At 39.2% G+C, this 21,712-nt stretch overlaps 1 protein-coding gene and 1 long non-coding RNA gene across 5 annotated transcripts in view; one reads left to right on the forward strand and one right to left on the reverse strand.

Annotated features, from left to right (window-relative positions):
- Ntm (neurotrimin) overlaps window positions 1-21,712 on the forward strand; it is a 960,133-nt gene that overhangs the window by 506,148 nt on the left and 432,273 nt on the right. The gene's annotated exons all lie outside the window — the stretch shown is intronic.
- On the reverse strand, window positions 1,064-19,915 carry LOC125614047. The gene is made up of 3 exons (XR_007344683.1): window positions 19,396-19,915; window positions 17,616-17,689; window positions 1,064-1,762 (listed from the first exon to the last, which is right to left on the reverse strand). It is a non-coding gene; the product is annotated as an uncharacterized LOC125614047 (long non-coding RNA).

Raw genomic sequence — 21,712 nt, forward strand, 5'->3', positions numbered from 1 at the left:
AAAAAAAAAAAAAAAAAAAAAAGAAAGAAAGAAAAATCATGTTAGAGTGTCCATCCCAGCTCAGTCACTGCTTGAATAATTCTAAAATTAGTCTTTCTTTTTTTTCACACTTTGAAGATCTGTGCTTCTCCTTTGGGGTACATGTGAAAGCAAAACAGAAGTTGAAAAGTTGGGTTGTCCCTGACATCTGTTTGCATCCCGCTGGCTTCCCAGGAAGATTGGTCCATCCTTTTCTTGCTCATTCTTTGTCCCAACTGAAAGTTAAAATTATTTCAGATGTTTTTGTCAATGCCAGCTTTTAGCCTTCCAAATGCTATTTCTAAAACTTTATGCTCTCATTTTATTTTTAGTAAGATTATATAGAGTTTTAGAAACAAAAGGAAACTTTAGTGGGGACTTGGAAGGCTTGATTTAATTGTGGCTGTCAGGTCAGCTGCTATTGTCTCATCCTTTCCATCTTGTCACTTGCCCTTCCTCATCCAAGATGGCCCCTGGAATTCCCACTGTGATGGGAGGAAGCCAGAAGAATCCAACTTGGTGCATCCAGCTCCCAACCATTGCTGTGGGGTAATTTCTTCTGGTCATCTTCTCTGCATCCTCAGGAACATTATTTTGCTTCTGCTCTAGGTCAGAAGTATATATTCAAATAGACTGTGTGCTATGCAGAAACCAACTCATTTAATTCACACCACGGCTCTACAAACTGGATACTAATATCACAAGATGAAAAAACTGACATAAAGATAGTTTAAGCAAATTGAATGTTTTTTTTTTCAACCTTTAAGAGGCGAAGCTTAGGTGGGTGTAGTGCCACACACCTATAATCCCAGTGGTTCAGATGCTGAGGCAGGAGGATTGTGAGTTCAAAGCCAGCCTCAGCAAAAATGAGGTGCTAAGTAACTTGGTAAGACCCTGTCTCTAAATAAAATACAAAATAGGGCTGGGGATGTCGCTCAGTGGTCAACTGCCCCTTAGTTCAATCCCCTGTACCCCCACCCACCATGCACCAAAAATCATCATCATCATCATCATCATCATCATCATCTCAAATAGAACCTGGGGATTCTTGCGTATTGCCCAACTTTTACATTTTGGGTTTTTGTTTGTTTGTTTGTTTGTTTTGTTTCTTTTTAAGTAACTTCAGTGCTTCTCTCTCCTTGTGATTCAGAATATTTCAGATGAAGACTTTGCTTTTAAGTGGTCCATTTTCCCACCGTCCTGTGAAGACAAAAGCATGGGAGAAGTGGGAAGGAAACAGGACCCCAATGAAAGAACAGTTGTAAGACAGTGGGTGGACTTTGGATTTAGAGTTAAACTGAATTCTGATTTTACCATTTACTTGTATGATCTGAAGAAAGGTATTTGAACTATTTGGAGCCTTTGTTTCTTTATTAGAAAGATGGGATAAGAATACTATTGACAAAAAACAAACAAAAAAAAAAAAAAAAAAAAAAAAAAAAACACCAGCACACAGACTGATGTTCTCACTATGCAAAGACAAAAAATGGCACCTAATGAATATTAGGTGCTGCCGGAATGATGGTTTCTTTCTCTGAGTAAAGGTTGGGAGCTCTTGTTTTGCTTGATGGATGCTCAGCCTTGGCTGCTTATCTTGAGCTAAGCCTGGGATCTGAGAGAAGGTTGTGAGCTAGCGAGTTGCTTTCTTTAGGCCACAGTGCTTTGTAGGTTTGTGCAGGTTCTCTCTCATCTCCATAGGATGTATTACCATACCAAGGTTCAAGGTGTTCTTCCTCTCTTGAATCTGCAAGGTGAGGAAGTGTCCATAGAAAGTTACCAACTTGCACATTTTAGAAACCAACTCTTATTTTTTTATTTTTTGTATTGGTTGTTCAAAACATTACAAAGCTCATGATATATCATCTTTCATACTAGAAACCAACTCTTAAGGAGAAAATGATTGAAATAAAATGCTTTTGGTCCAGAAGGTGTTTTTTTTCTCAATTAGAAATGAGCATGAGAAATGGCCTGTGTATATTGCCTAATGTTAATTTCTTTTAAAAAAAATGAATATTTAGTGTTTTTCCCCATCGTATTTGAGATGGAAATTCAGATATATGTTTTATAAATATCTCTGTTTCAGAACCACAGTGCTAGGTGTAGTAGAAAGTGCCAAGATGGGGCCTATTTAAGTCCCTATCTAGTCTAAATCCAGAATCTGCAAGCCACCTTACACAGGGAGCAAAAGTGAAGAAGCCTATCTAAAAGCATTCTTATATTATTTATAAAACAGTAGTTGAAGCTATTGTCAGTTTATTATCTGATGCTGCACATGCTAATGTTACCAGGAAACAGTTTATGTAATCCTGTTACCTGGTATGTATATTTTTATCAATGGAAACATGGACAGCAACACTCATTGTTCCTCTTAGTGTTGGCAGCTAAGAGCTAAATTTAGTGTTGAGTGGTGCTCAGTTGCCCAGCCCAGGTGGTGCCTGCTACATTTCTTTCCTTGTTCACTCTTACTGGCTCTGTCTGTATTTTCATTTTTAGAGATTCTGCTTTATATTTATTTTAACATCGAAAGCTGTCTTAGGCCATTTTTCTAAGTAGGTGGAATATAAATCATGAGTAAATAAATAAAGCTACTGAGGCAATGAGTGACTTCTGAGAATGTGGAGGTATCACAGGCAGACAGACGCAGCAGGACTGAGTGTTATAATGTGTTTTTATACTTTGATGAGAAAACTATAGCTATTAGCTATGAAATATTGTTTATGTTATCAATATGAATATTTTGCATGTATGGACTTGTTTTCTCCTTTTAATCCAAGGAGAATCATGGTGGCAGTATCTTATTGCACACTCTCTCCTTTTACCTTCTCCCTCCCCTCAGGGACTCATTGCCTTTTGTGTTCCTGGGGGCCACAGTGCTCAGGGTTCTCTGGGGAAGCCTTTCTCCCTTCTCCCTCTTCATTTATGACTGTTGGTCCCTGAGGCTTTTGTCTTGTCCTTCTTGATTCCCTGCAGCTTCTGCAGTTTCTCACAATTAAGAATGAAGAGCTTCAGCAAATTTCCATCCTAAAACTTGGAGAAACTAACAATGCCTTCAAGAGATCTCAAAGCTCCTCATGAATACAGGCTATGAACACATACAGAACTTTCTTGGCACATAAATGGGCTTCATTCATTTTGTCATACTACTGGATTGTGTTTTAGTGGACCTGAGACATCTTATTACCAAATCTTTCTCTATTGGGTATAATTCCACCAAACCCCAGATCTGTACTAAAAAGAATAGAGTAGATTCAGGTAGATCTGGCACAAATCATTCACAGACAGGTGAGGATGCAGAGATCTGGAGCTTGGGCCAGCCCTTAATTAACCTTGGGGAAGTCCTTCCTTAAATTTTACTCTGGCTCAGCAGCAACTGGCTTTTGGATTAGAAGTTTCAGAATGATTATCCACAGAAAGAAATAGATATTGACATACTTATGGATGCCCAGATTCGTCAATTTCTCAGTGTCCTTCTGCCTTGTTGTTTCATTTGTCTTGATTCCCCAAAAGGGCCAGTGGCTGCCTCACATATTGGCTTCTTCAACCAAGATCTATGTTCATCAGTTCTCCTTTGCAAACATTTATCCTGCTCATATTGCCAAATAGTTATTTATTTTATGGCTCTCTTTTTCATATATTGGTAAATTTTGCAAAAGTGCAGTACAGTTGATATATCTCTGTATATGTGTTCACCTGTAGTTGAAAGGATAAGGAGGATGCATTCAATTAGTATAACTTTGAATTGTATTTTAGGAATACATCCAATTTGGTGATTTATATTTTTCCATTCATTAATAGTGACTATAGAAAGCTGTTATCAGTTAAGATTTTGTTAAACAATTATACTATCAAAGTGTAGAATATTGGATCCGACTTAGAGAGAACAATATTGGCATATAAAACCAGTAATAATAGTCATTTGTACAAAGCCTTATTGATTGCTTCAATGTGAAAAGAATATAGATATAAACAGCATTTTGATTTCACTTAAGATCCTAAGTTCAAGGTCTGGAAATATGTGGATTGGGGAAAGCATGGCTCATCACATCTCCTTCTGCAGACAAATTGTATCAGTCACTTTGAATGACAGTACAGAAAGACATAGAAAAGGACATGCTGCATACGATCATGTCTTTCATCCTGGCTGTATCTTTCAAGATAAATTCTTTCCATCATGATGCCTAATTTTCCAATTGTTATTTAAAAAAATTATATCAGCACAAGCAAAATAAGATATTCTCCATTAAAGAAATATGGCTATGCACCATATGAAACAAATTTTAAACCTTGAGTTCTATGTATTTCAATTGATCAAGATTTGTAATTGTAGTAATCAAACAGTGTAGGTACTGAATTTGAGGGTTGTTATTAAATCTTTACTATTTTACTATTTCTTGTGCATTCTCATTCAAGTTCTAATAATTAATATGATGGAAAATTTGTCTTTTGGATAAGTCCTTCTCTGTTTCTTCTTTTTTATTTTATTTTATTTTATTTTTTTAAAAAATTTTTTATTGTTGGCTGTTCAAAACATTACATAATTCTTGATATATCATATTTCACACTTTGATGTTTCTTCTTTGATTGCCTAAATTGCACTCTATCCTAGTTTCAGTACCACATCATGAATTCCATGGCTGTTTACTGTTCCTTGAGAAAATGGTTCTCCCAGCCTTCTACAAGCCTTATTTAATCAAATATAAAGTGGGACTAATGGTTTCTCCTTTTCCACCCGTCTGCACTTACACATTGGATTTCCTAAAAACATCTTATGTAAACCAAGTTCTCCTACATTTTAGAAGAAATTTTAAAACAGGATTGAATACCACTCCTTGTAAGAGAGTTCTTAGAGGGCAGGATCTGTGACTTGCCCATTACTCTATCTTTATACCTCAGATGAGAACCTGGTTTATAATATATATGCTCTAAATTTTTAAAAAAATGAATGAATGAGGAAAATAATGAATGAATGAATCAATCAATCAATAATAATGTAGAAAAATCTCTTTTCCCATGTCATTCAGCCAAGCACCTTTATAGCTACTATTAAAATAGAGGTACAATAGAAAATTCAAAAAGAAAAATGACTAGTTATACCTGAGTAAATCATGCAAATCTTTTATAGGATTTTGAAATGTCATGGATTTTAAGTTACAGGAAAGCAAATGTGTTCTTATATTTTTCTCTATTTACAGAGACCTGCATGTAGCCTGGCACAATTAATCATTTAATAAGGGCTTTTAATAATGATGACATTGAAAATGATGATAAGCTCCCCTTCTGTGATCTCTCATGGACACTGTCCTGGAGCGGGAAGTGGCCAGCTGGCAGAGAAAAATTGCTTCCTCACTCCTTTCTGTGTCCTTTGTTTATTCTCTATTATTCCCTTTAGCGAAAGGCGTTCCAGGGACTATTTTCCAGTCCTTCTTCCTTTGGAGGGCCCAGAAGTGACATCCCTGGGGGCAAACAGTGGTAGAGGCAGCAAGGCAGCTAACTGGCAGGGGAAGAGGAGCTGTGAGCAAGAGAGAGTGGGGCCCAGGGAGTGACACTTGACAATTTTGTTTTGAACTTCTCTGTTATTTCCAGTAAAGCGATTTCCTTGACATTTTCCTGTGGCATTTGAAGGGGGGACAAAGTAGATTTTTTTTCTTTATCATCTTTTTTCCTCTTCTCCCTCTCTACAATGATTAATCTGGTCTTTCTTCAAAAGTCAACATTCCTCAGAATCTAATAAACAGTGTGAGATTGGAAAAGGATGTATTTTGTGCTTCTCCATCTGCGTGAGTGCTGTGTACGTGCATGTGTGTGCATGCATGTGAAATAACAGCTGTGGTCACATATTGTCACATAAAACTTGTGATAAAGAACCTAACAAATAAACAAGTCTCTGGACACACACTGAGAGGCCCATTCAGCAAACTCCTCTGTCCTCTCACCATATTCAGGCTATCTGGCTTGTGGATTATCCACAGCCAATCTTTAATCCCTAGCTTGCTCTCAGGTGCCTGGCCCTATTACTCTCCTGATATCTGATCATGAAAAGACCAATTAATTTTAATCTTAGCCCATGCAAAACATAATTAGACAAATCTGCCAAAGAATATCATATTCAGCTTTCCAAAGCCAAAAGCAGGTCAAATTCTGCCACTAAGAAGGCCAGGAGAGTACATTTTCATTTTCTCTTTAAATACTAGGACCACCTTTAAAAAGATATTATTTGTAAGTGCAGCATCAATGGGAGTTGAGAAAGGCCAGGTTATATAAGTGAGACTTCCTTATTTTCTCTGTCTGTAGAATAAAACTAATAATAGCTATCCCAGAGGATATAGTGCAAGATTTAATGAAATAACATGTGTAAACTGTAAAGTACTATTTGAATATAAAGTATGATTTTTATTGAACTATGCTTGCATTGCTGGAATTGTGGCTTAGTACTGGGTTTACAATAGCCAGTCTTTTGGATAATCCATGCTCCACCTTCTTTCTGTTAAGGATCTGCATTTTTTAGTCAGTGCTCTCTGCAAGGACCTAGGCAGAGCCTTCCCACATTGGTTTTCCTCACTCTGCTTCTCAGACAGCTTGATTTGGGGATTTGAAATGCAATTCCAGAAAGAACCTGGCCAGGAATCCTGACTTTAAGAAGAACCTAAAGAAAGGTCCTCACTTGACAAAGTCTGTGACCACAAAGCCCCAGAGACCCAGTAATTCATACCTGCTGGCCTTAAAGGACCTTTCTGTTTCCTCAGGATGCAGCAGTCACAAAGCAATAATGAAATACATCCATCTTGAGCATGCTTTAACCTCTATTTGGTCTCTATTTTTCTTCCTTTAACTGCTTATGGAATAAATGGAATTTATAATCAGAATCCATAAAGTGTCTGATTTATTAGTCATCTTGATGACAATATTTAATAACTTGTATATATTTTAACATATCTTTGTAATGCGATGTTGTAGAATTTTACCTAGATAATTTCTACCTTCTATATCCAGCTGTCTTTGGCACCAAAATAAATAGTCTCCTCTTGAGTGAGGGTCATTGAGAGGAATTGTGAGAGCCCTCATCTCCCCTCCAGGTAGTTTGGGGACTCTCAGGTCTTCTGGCAAGGCTCTTCCTTTCTCAGTGCAAGTGTCCTCATTGTACCTGTGATGTAGGGCACCATCATCGACTTCAGTGCCAGAAATTCTGCACTTATAGACTGATTATTTGGGTTCTTGAAGCCATTTCTTTCCAAGCGTTTCCTATTGTAATCTAGGTATCTCAGATAAGAAAATTTGCCATCAGAGATTATGCAATAACCAACTGAAAGGGCTCAGGAGGGAATCATTGGAAGTCAGAACCAAAGTGAAGTCAGCATACTTGCTCACTTTGCTTGATAGGATAGATGCATCATGTTCACCTGTTCTTTTCTTCTGGATCCAGACTCTCTTAAAATAAAGAAAGGAAGAGGGAAGTTTTGCCTGATATGAAGCATATCACCCCTAAATATTCTAGTGTTTTCCTCTCCCAAATTCTATCTCCCTTTCATGAAAATTGAATGGAGATCAGTAGACTAGAGGAAAGGGACCATTGTGAGGAAGGAGAGGAGGAAAAAGGAAAATACTAGAGATTGACATTAGCCAAATTGTATTGCTATATACTGTGCATGTATGAATATGTAACAATGAAACCCACCATTATGTACAAATATAATGTACCAAAAAAGGAAACAAGTAAAAGGCACCTAAGCAAAAACAAAAACAAACAAACAAACAAAAAAACCCCAAAATAATTAAATAATTCTATCTTCCTTACCCCTATATTGTTTACCAATAAGAAAATCAATATTGACTATTCAGTCTGTTAAATCCACTCGTATTTTGTCAACAAAAATTACCTTTTTTATTTCTGGTCCAAGATCTTTTGCAGAATTCACATTAAATTCATTGTCATAATTCTTTGTCTCCTTCAATCAGAACAGTGCCTGGTCAGCTTCTGTCTCTCTTGGCCTTATCAGGCCCCTGGGGCATACAGACTATACATTCTGGAGAATGACTCCCAAACCTGGATCTGTCTGACCTTCCTTACAATCAGTCCTAAGTATTACATCTTGGCAGGATTAGCAAGAAAAGGATGTGGTTCTCTCTGAGTGCATTCCAACCTGGAGCACCATGTTCACCTGTCCCACCCATGACAATCTTAACTTGATTCTTTTACTGCATGGAAAACTTCTAGAGACAGCTTGAAACTTCAAAATTTTGGAGTCATTTTGTCGCACCAGCCTCACTCCCAAATACAAATTTTTGACACTCTTGATCTTAATAGAAATAAGTATAATGATATTAATTCAGCAATATAAGGCAAAAGAGAAGGATTCTGAAAGGGGAGACAGGAGAAAGTCTTGCTTGTCAGATTATTACCATTCTAATGTCATGGAAATAACATGACCATCTCCTAGTTCAAAATATTCTCAATTTTACTTGTTGAAAAATATTTATTTTAAAAATATCTATTTTATTTTTTACCTCTGAATCACAGAAAGAGCTGAATCTAGCTACTTGACGTCTTGCAGACAAATTTCCCAAAAGATCCTTGGCTCAAGCCATAGCTTTCTTCTTACAGTCTTTTAAATAGTTGTCCTCAATTCCTTTCTCTCTCTAGATCCCATATGTAGTCTTTTTTGTGTTCCAATGGTCTGTGGCCTCAACATCTTAGAAGGCTAAAAGAATTATCTCTGTTATAAGAGGATACTTTCCAGGTTTTTTGTTAATATGTATAATGTCTGATATTGGATTATTGTTGTTTTTGCTTGATTTGCTTTTTGGTTCTGTCACCTTCAAGAATGGCAATAGAAAAGACTAAAGCCATAGTGGTCCAGTGAGACCGAGATAGGAGACACAGAAAAAAATTGACTTCTCACAGGCACATCACACACACACACACACACACACACACACATACAGATGCACATGTGCAAAGCCATCTAGACAAATACCTAAATCTCTTCCAACCCAACAGACACGTCATAAAATTCTCAACAAAGAAACCAGCAGACCAATTCTGACAGTGACATTTTCTCTTTTTTGAAAGACTGTAAAGGCTTCACGGAGGCTACAGCTCTTGCTGGCTTTAGTTCTGGCAGCAGAACTCCTGGGCATGCTCAGTTCCACAGCAAACAGACCTGGGTCTAAAGCTAAATTATAGTCTAGAGAAGGAGAAGACTCAGGGGGCAGATGATCACAGGCTATAAATACCTTCAAGGTAACAATGCAAATGAAGGAAGGGAATTATTCATTTGCTCAGCAGGTGCTAGGACAATGAGCACCAGCCTGAAGCTAAGGGAGAGAAAGTTTAGGCTGGGGATTAGCAGAAAATCTCCTCACATAGAGAGTTTCCTGCCCTGGGCTCTGGAATTTGGAGTCTAGTGCCAGGTACCAGGGACAGATGCATGATAATAGGCATGGGAAGGGGATTTCTCCAGATCCAAGGGTCACGTGGGGGTGGCCCACAGTTTTCTGTATTCCTAGGACTATGTCTACCAAAAATCCTTTGCCTCAGGCATTTAATTGATAACCTGGCTGTTCAGGAAAAAAAAAAAAATCCTCCTGTTCAGTTTCTTGTGACAATCTGTGAAGACAAATTCCAAGTGTCATTCTTTTCTTTCTGCTTCTAAACCTAGGGCTATCTGAAGTTGAAGTCATGATCCTTAGTGCCAATCCCTGATAGGACCTAAGCCTAACACACATGCAAAGTTGTTGGGCTCCCAAATCATGTTTGGTGTGTAGAGACATGATAATGATATGCAACATTCAGTTGTCATTTTTAAAAAGTAAAATAAAATATACTTAATATATATGTGGATAGCAGAAAAATTCCAATAACAATTATTAGTTTGTACATTATCATTCTACTACTCTCTGCTTTTGTGTCTCCATGGAACTTATCAGGAGCCTTCCTATGGAAAGGAATTGGTCTATTCCCATATAATTTGCTTTCCTACACAGATGTCCTATGTTTTCAGCCCTGATTTTCATTCCTTTCTGATTTACTAAAATGGCCCTTGCTTAGCCATCCACCCAAGTCCAGTTGAGTCTCCATTGTTTGCTCTTTTCCTTCATTCCATTGTTCTCATTGGCACACACTGAATGTGTACTATGACAAATTAAGATAATAGGAATATGGAAAATATAACTTTTTTTTTCCTTTGGTGGGGGACAGGGTTATCAGGGATTGAACACAGTGGAACTCAAACACTGAGCCACATCCCCAGCCCTATTTTTTGTGTTTTATTTAGAAATGGGTCTCACTGAGTTGCTTAACACCTCATTTTTGCTGAGGCCGGCTTTGAACTCATGATCCTTCTGCCTCAACCTCCTGAGCTGCTGGGATTACAGGTGTGTGCCATGGCACCCAGAAACATTTTAATGTATTTTTTTTCCAACTGTACTGTAAAGGGTTTGAGGAGGCACTGAAGTAATGGAAAGTACACAGATTTGAAGTCAGAAACACTGAGTTTGAATCCCAGATTGTGGGTCACTCTTTAACTATGTGACACTGGGGAATTTATTTGATCCAGTTGAATTTCAGATTGGGGATAGTAAAACCCATGTAAGAGGCAATTGTGTGATTTTGATTATACACACACCCACATGCCCACTACCACAACACAGCCTCTAACACAGAGAAGCAGCCAGTATGTATTAGATGCTAGTATGGAAAACACATTGGATGATGTTTATAAGAGTAACACTCAAAAAACTGGGTGTGGTGGTGTATACCTGTAATCCCAGCAACTCGGGAAACTGCAGCAGGAGGATTATGAGTTCAAAGCCAGCTCCAACAATTGAACGAGGGCCCAAACAACTTAGCAAGACCTGTCTAAATGAAATATTTAAAAAAAAAATGGCTGGGGATGTGGCTCAATGGTTAAGCAACCCTGGATTCAATCCCTGGTAACCCCCAAAAAAGGTAACACAAGAGTGTACAAGTGTGGTTGACTCCTTCATTAAGAAAAGTTTAAAAATTATATAATATGGAATATATTTTATATGTTTTTCTATTTACATAAAATTATATACCTCTGACTTATGTTGGGCTTCAAAATAGAGAATAAATTAGGTGCATGGATATGTATGAAATTTAGAGGAGGGAAAAATCATCCATAGCATTCATTTAGTGGGAACAAAGAAGGCTTAGGATTGTCATGTTTCAACCTAACAATTCATTTATTTTCAACCACTGAGTCTATGTTGTATTTTTCACTACTGGGGAGAGACAGGCAAGGAGATTCAACTGGTAAAGGTGAGCAGCCCCCTGCCCCCTGCAGGGACAGGGTGATGAGACAGAAATTGTTACTCAAAATATAAGCACTGTACTGTGCAGGACAGAGTTACAAGGTCTGACCAAATGGTGTACTATACTCTTCTCCATCTCTGGCAGGCCAAAACACCACACAGCTTTCTTCTCTTTGTCTAAAATAAATTAATTGGGATTTTGAAAATTAAGATATCTAGGAAAAACTTCACAGAGGAAGAATATAACCCAAGTAAGTACATGAGAGAATGTCTTGCCATTAAGGAAAATTCAGTGTTAAACCACACATATGTATTACTAGAGTTCCCAGAAGAGTAAAATTAATAGGATATATGTATGAAAGAAAAAAAAATTAAGAAATTGGCTCACGAAATTGTGGAGGCTGGCAAATTTTTTATCTGCAGGGTAGGCCAGCAGGCTAGAGGCCCAGGGAAGAGTTGATGTCCCAGCTCCAATCCAAAAGCAGTCTGTAACAGTACTCTCCCTTCTTAGGGGAAAATAAGTCTTCTTCTATTAAAACATTCAAGTGATTGGATGAGATCTGCCCATAATTGGGAGGATAATCTGCTTTACTCAAAGTCTACAGATTTAAATGTTAATCACATCTAAAAATATTTTCACAGCAACATCTAGAATAATGGTTGATCCAATATCTGTATATTATGGCCCAACTAAGTGGGCAAAAAAAATTAACTATTGCAACATGATAGAGAAGTTCATTCATCATATTCATGCCTAACACCAGCACTTTAGACCTGGAGTGCTTGTGTTAGTCAGCTTTGCATCACTGACCAAAATACATAACAACTGAGAAGGGGGCAAGTTTATTTTGGCTCATGGTTTCAAAGATTTAGTCCATTGTGGGGCTGAATCCATTGCTCTGGACCCAAGTTGAGCCAACACATTATGGTGGAAGGGAGTGGGGAGAGAAGCTGCTCAGAATATGGTGGCCAGGAATTAGAAAAAGAGAGAGAGGGAAGGGGTCACAGAGAAGATGAACCTTTCTAGAGTAGTCCACCAGGGACCCACCTCCTCCAGGCATGCCTCACTTACATAGTTACTACCCAATCAGTCCATTCAAACTAGGATGGACTGATTAGGTTACAGCTCTCATAGTTTAATAATTTCACTTCCAAACATTCCCACATTAACATCAGAGCCTTTGGGGGATACCTCCTATCCAACCCATAACAGTGCCTCATAGAGAGAATAGGATTAGACTGAGCCTCCCATGATAGGGAGAAATAAGAGGAAGGCCAATTGACAATTCAGATGAGGAACTATGTATTTGTAGAACAGGAAAGGAGAGAGAATAAAACATTGTGATGTGTTCTGAGACAGGCAATTCTTTGACTAATTTTAGAGAGCCCTGAATGCCAACCTGAAAAGTTTAGGCTTGATGCAATAAGAACTGGTAAGAGTTAAAAGTTTCTACTACAATATGTAATTAATTAATTTATTTTGTTTCAAGAAAACAGGAAATGATTCAAAACTTTTCAGAAAAATCATGAATGACTGAATTGGAGAGTTTGACAAGCCTGTACAAGACACACAAAAAGCCAAACTGCCCAGGACAAAGAATTACTATACCCAACCCTGTGTAAACATTCCCACTGGGGATAGAAAAGTTAGTCACACCTGGATTAAGAAAGGACTTTTCTGTCATATGTACTCACACCCAGAAAATGTCTCAAGCAGCCCCCACAAATGAGAAAATCTCAGATTTTCCTGTGGCTGTTTGCTGCTTGTCAAGACCCACACATCAGCACATAACCTTTCCATGCCAATTACAGTGTACTGCAAGTAATTAAAAAGGAAAAGTCAAAACATTAATAGTCCATATTCAAAGGTCATGATATCTTCAGTCTCCTTTACAAAGCTAGAGACAAAAAAAAAACTTGTGGGTTTCTCCATCAGGATGGTAGATAATCCAAACAGAGGTCACAGCTACCTGTCTACACCTCTTTTAAGGCATCAAGGATCAAATCCTGTCCAGGTTATGGCAGATTTCTTGGAGACCTAGAAACTAGGTTCTTATTATGAAAGTTTCTGAATTGAAAGAGAAATATAAAACCTAGTATAGACCTATCATTGTTCAGATGCAGAAAATGAAATATAGTGAAAAATTTAAGTTCTGTTACACAACTAATTGGTGATGGCAGAGCTAAAACCTGGACTCAGTTTTTAATGACTCCCAGACAAGTACATATTCTCTTTGACTTAATTTAGAAATGAAATGTCTGAAATATTAAAGCAGAAGGTAGTTGGGGGAGAGATGATAAGCTAATGCCAAAAAGAGGCCCGATCCCCTCACTCTGTTACAGGTGCTGGGCTGAAAAAGTTTCGAGGCAAATCCCATCTGCCCAACAGAAACAGGGGCATCCACGTGTCTTTGCACATGGGAATGACATGCCATCCTTATTAGATGACCTAGAATGGGAGGGGTCAACCTGTAATTAAATGACTGAATATTTTTGTATGATGGGGATGGTAGCTACAAGTGATATTGTTTTGCCTCTATAGAATGCTTTCTTGATTTGAGGCAGAAGCTATGCTAAGCTCTTCAGGGTGATAAGCTCATTTACTTTTTACAGCAATCCTATGAACTAGATACCAACCAGTGTTCCTGTTTTACAAATAAGACTAAAATGTTGTATACATCTTCAGTATTCTGAGGGCTGCATAGCTAGAAATGAGCAAAGCTAAAATCTGTGGTTCTGGAGCCAGGGCTATTAATTCTACTTCTATGGTGCCCACCTAGTTTTGGGCATCTAGCAAAAAATCTCCTGGAAAATGTATAACCTTTCACAAATAAATGATCCTTAGTTTTACACAGGCAGACACTGGGGTCCAAATAAAATACCAGGACTCTAAGAAGAGAGCATATTAATGGAAAATCTTGGAAAGGGGGGTCGTGAGGAAAGAGTGTCAGCACCCTGTCTTGAGTTGGGGATTGTATGGCGCATTTGAGAAAAGCATCAACAAATCCTGGAGGAACTGTACTTGCTATCAATTCCTGGAACAAAACACTGAGAAACAAGAAAAGAAGACATGGGCCCTTTTTAAGAACTTGATAAAGGCCAATAATCATTGTTTCCTATGTGCAGGTGCCTTTCTGAAACCTTCACATATACCATCCCATTCACCTTTCACAACAAACAACAAGGTGGGTGTTGTTAGCATCTCTGCTCAATGAAAGAGAAGCTGAGGCACAGAAAGTTTCAGAATATGAGACCATATTTACATGTGGGTGACAGCTGAGTTGATTTGATGCTGACATTCTCGAAACTGATGGGGTCAAGTTCTGTGATCTCTTGTCTTAAGGTTAAGACTGGTAGTCAAAGGTAGAGCAGGTTGGGTGTAGATCTGAGCATTGGAGAAATAGCATGTCTGCAAAGAGTGGACATTATAGGCTGGAAAAAAGAGAGGAGGGGATTCACTCATGCATCTGAGTGGAGCACCTTCCATATTCCAGACACAGATGCACACAGGCAGAAAAGCTCCTGTCCTCACAGAGCTTACAGATTGAGAGGAGCAATTCATCAGGGTAAGACAAGAAAGAGCTAGCCTATCTGTGATCACCAGTCTGGCCTGGTGGAGCTATTCCCTTGAACCAGCACATTCTACACTCTTCCAGGCAGGTGGGGGCCCTGCAGAGATCCAGGTGACACATAAAAATGGCCTTCTGCATTTCTGATGACATGTCATCTGTATCTGATGGAGCAACATCTTCATTATGAAATTAGATGAAAATCCCAATACACAGACTAATAGATAGCATCCCATGCTCATCCTCAAGAGCAAGTGACAGAAACAGCAAAGTGAAAGGAATGGAGCCAGAGACTGCCCCCTCCCCATCCAATTCCATTTTCTTACCCACCTGTCATCTCCCCACAAATGCCATTAACTCACAGAAGGGATGGATCTCATTGCATTATCTGCCACCACAACAAAAGAGCTTTTTGTACTCAGACTGCAGTTAAACGATGGAATAACAAGATAAATTTTATACAAGAAGTTCCCTGATGGGATGGCACTCCCTGTGGGACCCCTTATTTCTAGCACAAGGGCAAGCAAGCTTTCTGTTTAGGAAGTCTGCAAATGGTCATTGAAGATCAGAGAGATGGAGCTGGTTAAAATGTGATGTACTGCACCCTGACTTTGGTGCTGCAAGTTTCTTGCACTCATTCTTACCCACCCAGGGAGAGAAAGGCCATGAACGACTCCATTGAAAAGTAAGCACCTGGCTCCTTATCTTGCTTTCAATTTCCTACTTTCTCTAAGAGACAAGATTCCTCATTGCCAGCTCTACTCACAATCACAGTTACAACTTTGCTACCCTATGAGGGCAAGCCTGGCTCAGGTAGTATTCCATGGAGCCAAAGCATGAGTCAATTTAATTACACTGAATTCTCTCCGCCCAATTTAAATATTCATTTCCTCCAATAATTGCCATGTATTTATTTGTGTTAATAGCTCACTCTATAAACCATACCCTCTTAAATAAAACCAAAGCCTGACATTCCTAGCTAGCAATAGAGAGAGAATTTCCACATGGGCAGAAGGGGCTTCAAATCTCCTAGAAAGTCTTTAATTCTTTCATTCCATGCTAATAATAGAAACCCAAATTCAAGACTTAATCACAGAGCACTAGGACTGAGGAGGAGCTCCATGATGTTGTCAGCATTTCAGAAACTTCTGATCTTTCATGTCTGTAACTGTTAGTGCTTCCTCTCTACTCTCACTCATTGTAATATGCACTGGAAGAAAATCTACCCTTGGATAGGGACTTGCTAAGGAATCCTCTCTATCATCCCTACCTGAGTCCTGATTATTTAGCTGAAGAAGACTTTCAAGTTCTGGGTGGCATTTTTTTGTTCTTATTTGGACTCTGTCTGAAAAGTTCTATCTGCCACCATCGTGGGCATAGCATTAGGTCTGTAGAGTGCACTGGGTATTTCTGTTCACTTCTCTACCTTCTGTTTCCCAGATGCAAGGCTGTATTCATGTTGCAGGCAAGATCCATCTTAGTAGGGGAGTAAGCAAAAGATGTTAGAGGTTGAGGGATCTGTGGCATGATGACAGAGCTTATCTTCACTAACAGCTGTTTTTATATATTTTATTAAGAAAGAAGGTAGGGTCACACAGGACCCCTGACCTTTATGTTTCTATGCATCCCAGAAAATGTGCTCCCTTGAGTCAGTCTATTCACTTTCTATAAGCCTCGTTTATAGGATGCCTATAGTATTTTATACACTTACATAAATAATATATCTTTAACAGTGGTCACTATTTTTTTTTTTCATTTTACAACCTGGGACACTAAGGTTTAACAAGGTTATGTTACCTGGTCAATGTAGCTTAGCTATTAAAATACACACATGCAAAATTTCAAAGCCCTGGACTTTTCTACCATGTTGCATCATGGTCCCCAGATATACCTCTCAGCTATTATTAATTCATCTTATTTTAGTTCATATTATTAATTCATCTAAATGAGATGAATTAATATTATTAAAGTATATAACATCATGTTATATACTTTGAACATATACAACTTGTATTTGTCAATTATACCTCAATAAAGTTGAAAAGTACAGTTCCTCCAGGATTTGTTGATGCTTTTCTCAAATGCACCATACTATCCCCAACTCAATTTCCAAGATTTTCTATTAATGTTTTTTTCTATGGTTTTCCTCTAAGATCTTTTACTTGAGAGAATATCTATCTACTTCTATCTGCTCCTTCAATCTCCCTAGCAAACTTCCACTTCAGGTCCAACAGGTCTATGTCCTCTCTTACCTATTTGACTCTAATGTTGTGTGGAGTGTTGTTTTTCTTCTTCATGTAAAAGATACCTCATCATTTACCAGTGATTTTGTAAACACTTAAAAGCCAACATTTATCCTATAATACTGACATTTGTGTTCTTTCTGGGGTTGGTCTCTGATGGCTAAGCATTTGGGATACGGGCATATTTTTCTTCAGAATAGTAGGAGAATTATGATTAGTGCCTTACAACAAAGAAGAATTTAGGTTGTGAGTTACTACCTAACTGATGAGATAGGGATCCTGTTCTCTAGGTGCCAAAGGGAAACCCATTTTTACCCTTGATGTGTCTAACAGCTGTGCCTCAGTTATAGTGTACTTTGAATGAGAAGGCACCCAGACATGTATCTACATGGGCACTCAGTATCAGAGACTGCCCAAGTGTAAGACTTAGCTATGGAGCATAAAGCCTGCCTATAGGCCATCTAGAGCTGTGGAGTTGCTCCAAGATGTTGTCATTATTTCAGAAACTTCTTACCTTTCCTCTCTGTAATTGTTAGTGTCAGTTCTTGTCCTCTTGGTTCAGAGATAGTTGCTTCACCTCTATCCTCACTTTGATTTCCAGGAAGGAAGAATAAAAATATGTTAGAAGAGGAAAAATGATGCCAGTTTAAGAAGAGAAAAAGTGTCAACTAAGATATTTCTGCTTTCAGATTGCTAGCCAGGTCCCCAGGGTGTGGCCACACCTGAGCTGCATGAGGACTTGGGCAAGATAGCATTTTGGATTATCCCACTGATGTCCTAAACTAACTCAGGGTTAATTGAATAGAGAAAATGGGAAAATATTGTGGTGAGCCATTCTAATTAGACCGTGGCCGCCATTAGAAGATGGCGCCGGCTTCCACTGTGGCCTGTGATAAACAACTCCTAATATGGAGAATTGGCACGCAATCCCTTACCACCCTATGAGAAAGGTCCACGTGGCAGCTTAAGATTGGTATGCTGGAGGCTTTATTAGGCTGTGCTTGGGCGCTCGGCGGCGGGTCACTAGAAGATGATACATGAATCAAGGCCTGAATAAACTGCTGAAAGAAGAATCCTGTGTCGTGTTTTCCCTTGCCGGCGAGGGGTCGCGACAAAATATATATTAGGTCTAATAGTGTCTACCATATTGAGATATCTTCTGCTATGGAAGAATGGAATAGGAACAACTAGGAAGAAACCATAACATTTTATGCGGCTGTCAAAGCTAGAGCTTTTTACTGCCTCTCATATTGTCTACAACAACAGTCTCTCAAAAGGACTCCCTTCTTCTTGTCTCCAATCCTGCCAATCATCCACTGCTGCTCATAACTCCAGGGTTGGTCTACTATAGTTTGGATCCTGCTTCTGCCTTTCCTTAAAAGCTCCAGTAAAATGGATACATTTTGGTGAAGGACACAAATATGCAGTTATAAGATGAATACGTTTTGGAGACCTAGTGTTTAGCAGGTTGACTATAGTTAACAATAATATATTGTACATTTTAAATTCCTATGAGAGTAGATTTTATGTATTCTTACTATACACACAAAAGATAACTATGTGATGCAATGGATATGTTAATTAGCTTGAATGTCAAAACATTTCACAGTGCATACCTGCATTAAAACATCATGTTATATACTTTGAACATATACAACTTTTATTTGTCAATTATACCTCAATAAAGTTGAAAAAAATCAAATACTTTTATGACCTGGAATAGAAAAACAAAAATACGACTCAGGTCAATCCCTTTTACTACAAAATGAAACTCAGACTCTCTAGCAAGCCCTGTGCAGCCTTTCTATTAGACTTTCTTATCCACCATTTCTCAACACAAACAACTTCTCACTATTTCTTACTGAACAGATGGTGATCTTTTAAACCTTCACTCCTTTTTCCTTTCTTTTTCAGTCCAGAGATAACCTGGCTCCTCCTCTCCAATTGGTATCTTACTACCTATTGTTTGTAACTCACAAAAGCATCTCTTCTGCTAAGTGTTCTCAACTCCTTCAAAATTCCAGACTTGCTAAACATCACTGTCTTAGCTCCAGTTACACTCTTGCTAATTTGTGTACCTATCTGTCTCCTCCACTAAGTTACGAGTCATTGAAATGCAAGTACTGTATTTTATATACCACATAACCCCCATATTTAGTATAGAATTTGCTACATTGTAATCATTCATTAGATAATTGTAAGAACCCTGTTCTAGGCACTTTATATGAAGGAGGTACTATTTTTGTCATCCCCATTTTACATTTGAGAAAAGCAGCAAGAAGACAGTAACTCACCACATTTATGTTTTGGCAAGATAAGGAGCCATGATTGGAACCTCGGCTTCTGACTGCAGTACTTACACTTCTAGTTGTTCCTCAATACTGCTCCCTCATAAACAATTTGGTTCGGGAAAGAATGTGGCTATGGATATTGCCCTACCCGTTTTGGAGAAGGCATCTTATATCACAGAGAAAGGTGTCATCCATATGCTCCATTCCAGTTTATGATTCATCTTTGACCCATCTGCCAGCCCAGATCTCCTACTTAATCAGTGAACTTGGCACATGTGGGGGCTGCCCTACTTATGGTTCAGACCCCAGCTTCAGTTCCTTCAGGTCACCGGACACAGTGCAGACACCTGGCATGGCTTCCCCTTGGTGCCTGTTCTTTCTCTCACACTCTCTCCCTGTCTATCTCTCTGTCTCTCTCCCTCTCCCCCCACCCACTTCCACTTCCCTTTGACAGATGTAAAATTCGTGCAGCCATCTCTGACGCTGCTAACCACAGGCATTCAGGAACAGCCTTGCTCCAAATCCTGCCTCCTATTTTCATATTTCCTGTGGCGTTTTATAGAAATAGCAGAACAATTGCTCATCCACAGGGGGTAAAGAGAGCAGGATTTTATATAATTAAATTTTAAAGTGACAAAGTTTTCTGGAATATGGGAAAATAGAGGGAAGGGGTGACAGGACAAGGAGAAGGCTTCTCTTTGCATTGGTGACAGAGAATCCAGCTTTAATCCTCTTTTTAAAGCAGTGATCAGGACCACAGACATAATTCATGCCTTTAGTTCTGTTTCTCCTTGCATGGAGCTGCAGCAAACACCAACTGGTAAATGGGTCCCTTGTCAAGGACTGCCTGAAGTCCCCTGCATCCAAAGGGAGTGTCTGGATTTTAGGAAGTATTGATAATTTATTTCCAACTCCTGCACTGGAGGAAGAAGAAACAAGTGACAGCTCATCTCCCAAAAGGAACATTTTTCACGTGATGAAGAACAGAGATCAGCAACATCTGCCTGTAGCCAGCACGCCTGGAGTTTCCCATAAACACAGGTTTCCATGAAAACCAAACAAAGGAACATAGAGAATGGCCAGGCAGATTCCACTTCAGCTCCTGGATATAAATGAGTCTTACACCCTCCTTCCTTTTAAGGACAGGGACCTGAGGTGAGGCTGACCCCCCGCCCCTTGGCTGCACCTATCCCCTGCCCGTAGTCCAGTCTGTCCTCACATGGCAAGCAGGGTGCAGGGTGCACATGCACACTGCTCTTTGGCCATTTTGTGCTTTGATGTGTGTTAAGTGAAACGTAATTACCCATTTTGTCACATTGCTTGTGACTTTGATGGCCCACTGTGTGTGTGGTGTGTGGTGTGGTGTGTGTGTGTGTGTGTGTGTGTGTGTGTATGTATGTTTGTAGTGTGTGTATGTGTTTAATACTTTTGAAGAACCTCATGGGAAAAGCGTGTGCCCTTTGGGGTTTGTTTTCAGGGATTCAACATGGTTTTAAGCTGAAGACTTACCAGAGACTGGTTCCCCACTAAGAAGCAGGACCTCTTCCCCTTTGCCTATCAGTTATGAATCAAGAGGAAAGAGAAAAAGAAAAACGGAATGGGAGGGGCATATCCAGGAGTTTTTCTAAATAAGATGGGGGGGGTGGAGGAAAGGAATGAAGACAAAGGGGTTCAGCACACTGTAGTTGACCTCTTTTGTATGATGAATTACAGGAGGCCTCTCCCTCCACCATCGGAAACTTCCTACTTAAATATGAATTCAGTACCTTTTGTAAAACCTTTGTACTCAGAGTCTCATTTCTCTTACTCAGGAGGCTCCACCTCCTCAGCACACCCAAAGCTTATCTCTCAAGCAGCTTGCCTCTCTCCAGCAGTGCCCTCCTCCCTGACCCAGTTCTCTGCTCTAAAGCAAGGCGTCTGGCTCCTCTAAGATAGTGCACATGCATGCACATGCACACACACATGCACCATGTCCCTGACCCTCTGAGCCTTCAACTTTTTGTAGAGACAAATATCATACCCCCTGGAAACAGATTTTTTTGAACACATTTTGAGCCTACAGATGCTGCTAGAGATCAGGCAGTGAGTTTTCTTCAACATGGAGCTGCTCATTACTGCAATTAATTGGCATTGCTGTGCTAATGGTAAGGTGGCATGCCTATAATAGCCACCAGCAGCCTGCTGAGTGCAGGGGGAGACAGTGGTAGGAGCTGAACTGTGTGTGGTATTTACAGAAGAGGAAACAAGGAAATCCATAAGCATTCTCTTTTTCTGTAAAGCCAGGTTGTATGTTTGGGTTTAGATTAGCAATTTTCAGTCA

This window comes from Marmota marmota, unplaced genomic scaffold (assembly GCF_001458135.2).
Source record: "Marmota marmota marmota unplaced genomic scaffold, marMar, whole genome shotgun sequence".
NCBI lineage: Eukaryota > Metazoa > Chordata > Mammalia > Rodentia > Sciuridae > Marmota > Marmota marmota.